The sequence below is a fragment of the Elephantulus edwardii genome, unplaced genomic scaffold (assembly GCF_000299155.1).
Source record: "Elephantulus edwardii isolate Elephantulus edwardi_28Jun2011 unplaced genomic scaffold, EleEdw1.0 scaffold00135, whole genome shotgun sequence".
NCBI classification, from domain to species: Eukaryota; Metazoa; Chordata; class Mammalia; order Macroscelidea; family Macroscelididae; genus Elephantulus; species Elephantulus edwardii.
The window spans coordinates 3181170-3186218 of record NW_006399885.1 but is presented as its reverse complement, the minus strand read 5'-3'; the positions used below and the strand labels follow the sequence as shown (position 1 = coordinate 3186218).

At 43.1% G+C, this 5049-nt stretch overlaps 1 pseudogene; it reads left to right on the top strand.

Annotated features, from left to right (window-relative positions):
- Positions 1 to 3515: 3515 nt before the first annotated feature.
- Positions 3516 to 4638, top strand: LOC102866243 (annotated as a pseudogene).
- The last annotated feature ends 411 nt before the right edge of the window (positions 4639 to 5049 follow it).

Here is a 5049-nt window from a genome sequence, read left to right as displayed (position 1 = left end):
ATAGCTACCATACGAACAAAAGACCTGAGGCAAGCCATTTCCGAAGTGGATGCCGCTCTTGCTTCCAAGCTTGTTTTAATCTGTAGGCAGTAAATGAAATCCACCAGCATTCCTGAGAAAAGAAGATGGGCTATTCTACTCTCCTGGGGTTTACAGCCTCAGAAAACCCACTGGTGAGTCAGTCAGCTGTGAAAAAGTTCTAACTCAAAGGCAATGAGTTTGAATTGGAGGCAATAACACAGATAACAGAATTTGTGGATAAACACATACTAACAATGTAAAAAAACCAAGGTTCTTTTTTTCTCTCAAGAGTCTAAAGCTTACATTGTCAAAATACTGAACGAAAAATTCTCTGGTATTAGACTAATATTCCAACAAAACCAAAGTTATTTGGAAAACGTGGGGAGATTTGGCTCTGTTTTGCTTTTCCCGTCCAAAAGCAAGATTTGGGGAATGTTTATATTTCGTGTTGTTTTGTTATTTTCTTTTAAATTTTATTTTTATACCTGCAAAATAAAGGACTAAATAACAAGTGTGACGTCTCGGTTAGCCCAGAGGCCAGAAAACTTGCACTGGAAATACTAAAATTAGCACCTATTATTATAGCCCAAAATAGTTCAATAATTGCATCAAGCCAATCCTTTATTTGGTGCAGGCAGCCAGGTCTTCTATGTGCCCCCATACACTCAAGCTTTCTATACAGACGTTCTCTTTTTTTGTAAAAAAGAAATCTACTTAAATATTTTGGCCTTAAGGGTTTTCTCTGAGCAATTGCCCAATGGTTCAAAACAGGAAATAATGTCCTTCTTTTAATTTAATCCTTGCTGTGTAAATACTTTCATAAAAACTTCCTTTTAGTGACTAGCAGCCACAAGATTGATTTGCACCACAGGAGAAATATCCTCACAGAACAGGTGTATAGTCTCAAAGGCACAGTGCTGGAGACTAGGAATAATTATTATCTGGTTTTGTGTCTCACTAGAACATTAGTTTATGCTTGCTGACTGAGAGATTGTTTTGTTATATAATAGCTTGGCAAAACTGTTGTTGTGCATAGGAATTTACATGTCCATCTTTCAATATAGTACAAGGTGGGAGTTCTCTTCATGTTGTCCTGCTTGGTGATTTGGTTGCCAGTTTGACCTTCCTACTGACCTGAGCTCTACAGTTCTGGGTTCGAGACTGTCACTGTCATGCTTTTAGAAGCTGTTCAGGGTGTCTCCTCTCACCGGCAGTGAGCTCCTAGAGCCTGGCAAACTTGTTCACTGTGCTCTTTCAATGTTTACACCATGCCTGACATCTCTCAGACACCTGTAAACAATTATGAGTGAAGAAATGTCTTGCTATAACACTGGTGGTGTATAAGTAAGACAGTAGGACAGAGAAGAGTTTAACAGATGTGGCAACAAATTGTTACTGTTGTTGTTTTTGGGTGACATCAAGTACAACTCATGGTGACTCTATGAAAATCAGATCTGAACCCTGTCCTATCTTGTGCCATCCCCATACTTCCTAGAGCCCATTGCAGTCACTGTGTCAGTTTGTCTGGTTGAGACTCTTTCTACCTTTTGCCAACCCTCCACCTTTCCAAGCATGATGTCCCTCTCCAAGAAATAGTTCCTTCTAGCAACATAGCCAAAGTATGTGAGACAAAGCTTCATCATCTTTGCCTCCAAGGAGCACTCTGGCTGCACCTTCACTATGACATATTTGTTTGTTCTTTTGGCAGTCCATCAGATATTCAGTATTCTTCTCTAATACCACAGCTCAAAGGCATCAATTCTTCTGTCATGCAGCTCTGTGATCTTAGCAAGTGATCAGACATCATTCCTCCTCAATAATTTGGAGAGGTTCCTGACTGCAGACTTTCCCAGTGTAATGTGTCTCCTGATTTCCTGACTGCTGGTACCAAGGGTATTAATTCCCAAGAAAGAGGATCTAGCAAAATGTGGACTCTATCTAACAATATCATTAATACCACATGCAAGCAAAATATTATTGAAGATCAGGCAAAAACAGTGCATAGAGAGGGAATGGCAGAAATTCATTGATAGAAGCAGGAATTAGAAAAGTCCGTGGCACCAGGGCCATTGCTGATGTCAGATGGATCCTGGATGAACATAAAGAATACCAGAAAGAATGTCTATTTATGCTTTATAGATTATGAAAAGGCATTTGACTGTGTGGATCATAAGTTATGACTAATATTGTGGAAAAAGACAGCCTCTAAAAAAAGCTCAAGGCAAAAAATAAAAAATAAAAAAATAGCTCAAGGCAGAAATATTTCCTTCACTGTAGGCTGCTGATTTCTTCAGTAGGGAGTAGAGTGGGTGCCAACCATTGTTCATGCTATTTGCAATTGTAGTTCTTGTGTCTGTTTGTTCACTGGAGGTATATGTTTAAGTAGAGAAAATGAGACTACTTGAAGCACTTCTAGATGAAGCTCAAAGACTAAAGCCTTTAATATCATGATAAGTGAAGAAAATATTGAAATTGTCAAAAGATTTCATTTTCCATAATCAACAGTTGGGCATGCAATAAACAAGGAATTAAAAGGCAATGTGTTGAACAACTCTACTATCAAGGACCTCTGTAAAGTGCAAAACATCCAAGGTACCTCTTTGCAGATCAAAGTGAACCTAGCTCAAGCCCTGATCTTTTTAATTGTTTTATATGCATGTGAAAGTTGGATAATGCACAAGGACAATCGAAGGAGAATTGATTGACGCCTTTGAATTGAGGAGTGGGCAAGGTGTTTTGAATATTGCATGAGATGCCAAAAGAACAAGCAAATTTGTCTTGAAAAAGAGCAACCAGAGATGGTAAGACTTTACTTCACCTTCTTTACGCTGGTTATCAGGAAGGGCCCATCTCTCGGAAAGGACTTCATGCTTGAAAAAAATAGAGGAACGGGGGGCTAGAGGGGAGGGAAGAAGAAATTACTGAACAAAATGGATTAACACAGTGAATGAGCTTAAGCACAGCAGAGGCTGCGAGGAGGTCCAGCAACGGGCAGGGTTTCATTCTCTTTTACATAAGGCTGCTGTGAATTGGAGATGACTCAATGATATCTATTGATAATGTACGGTTCTTTGAGTGTAGCTGATTATGCCGTCAACTATGAAATCTTGAATAAAATGTAAATAATCCATTTAGGAGGAGACCTGTTAGAGAGATGGGAGGAAAGTTACAGAAGAAGGTTAAAATCAAAACCCAAAGGTAATTGTGCAGCAATGAATGAATTTTTTTTTTTTTTTAAGTTAACTGGGAAGGGAGGGAGGGGGTAAAATGTACAACAATGAAAGAATGAAAATCTAACTTCTCTGTAAACATTCATTAAAATCATAACTAAAGGGCCGCCGATAAAAGGGTGGAAGGCTGCGGGGCAGCTCCTCAGAGCCGAGAAATGGGAGTTGAGCTGTCTTCTAACTGGACACCTGGCCACCTCTCTTCTCTCCTCGCTCTCACCGCCAGCTTTCCCTCCAGCTTGCTCTCCGCCCAGAACACCTTCCGCCATGTCCACCTCAGCAAGTTCCCAATTGAACAAAGGCATCAAGCAGCTGTATATGGCCCTGCCTCAGGGTGAGAAAGTCCAGGCCATGTATATCTGGATCGATGGCACAGGAGAGGGACTGCGCAGCAAGACCCGAACCCTAGATTCTGAGCTCAAGAGTATAGAAGAGTTGCCTGAGTGGAATTTTGATGGCTCCAGTTCTTTCCAGTCTGAAGGCTCTAACAGTGACATGTATCTCCTCCCTGCTGCCATGTTTCGGGATCCTTTCCGCAAGGACCCCAACAAGCTGGTGTTCTGTGAAGTCTTTAAGTACAACCGAAAGCCTGCAGAGACCAATTTAAGGCACACCTGTAAACGAATAATGGACATGGTGAGCAACCAACACCCCTGGTTTGGAATGGAGCAGGAATACACCTTCATGGGGACAGATGGCCACCCCTTTGGTTGGCCTTCCAATGGTTTCCCTGGACCCCAAGGTCCCTATTATTGCGGCGTGGGAGCAGATAAAGCTTACGGCAGGGACATTGTGGAGGCTCACTACCGGGCATGCTTATATGCCGGCATCAAGATTGGGGGGACAAATGCAGAAGTCATGCCTGCCCAGTGGGAGTTCCAGATAGGCCCCTGTGAAGGAATTGACATGGGAGATCATCTCTGGGTGGCCCGTTTCATCCTGCACCGTGTGTGTGAAGACTTTGGCGTTATAGCGACCTTTGACCCCAAGCCCATCCCTGGGAACTGGAATGGTGCTGGATGTCACACCAACTTTAGCACCAAGGCCATGCGAGAAGAGAACGGTCTGAAGCACATTGAGGAGTCCATCGAGAGACTAAGCAAGCAGCACCAGTACCACATCCGCGCCTACGATCCCAAAGAAGGCCTGGACAACGCCCGGCGCCTGACTGGATTCCACGAAACCTCCAACATCAACAACTTTTCTTGCCGGTGTGGCCAACCGTGGCGCCAGCATCCGCATTCCTCGGACTGTTGGCCAGGAGAAGAAGGGTTACTTTGAAGACCGCCACCCCTCTGCCAACTGTGATCCCTACTTGGTGACAGAAGCCCTCATCCGCACATGTCTTCTCCACGAAACTGGCAACGAGCCCTTCCAGTATAAAAACTAAGTGGACTAGACCTCAAGTCATCAAAAGCCCCCTCTTTTTCATCCCACGCCCTCTTCTCCTTTCTCCTACTTGTTTCTACTAGCTGTAATTCAGAGGGCAAAATATCGAGGTCTTTTTTATTCCTCAGGCCCAATTAATAACTCTTGCTTTTGGGGGGCCAGGTAGAGGGGTCAAGTTCTTAATCTCTTCACGGCCATCCCGCCCCTTTTCCCTGTCACTGAAGCTTTCTTGAAGACTGAGGAATAGTGCATTAGTGGGGAGGGGGTAGGGAAACATAACCACTGCTTCCATTTAATCAGGTGTGTTTGTCCAGTAGGTATAGCTATCCAGACAGAGCATTTATGTTTGTGAAGGAAAGAAAGGAGGGATCTATTGAGGTAGCTGAAGTGGGAGGGCCTGACTTAATCCTGT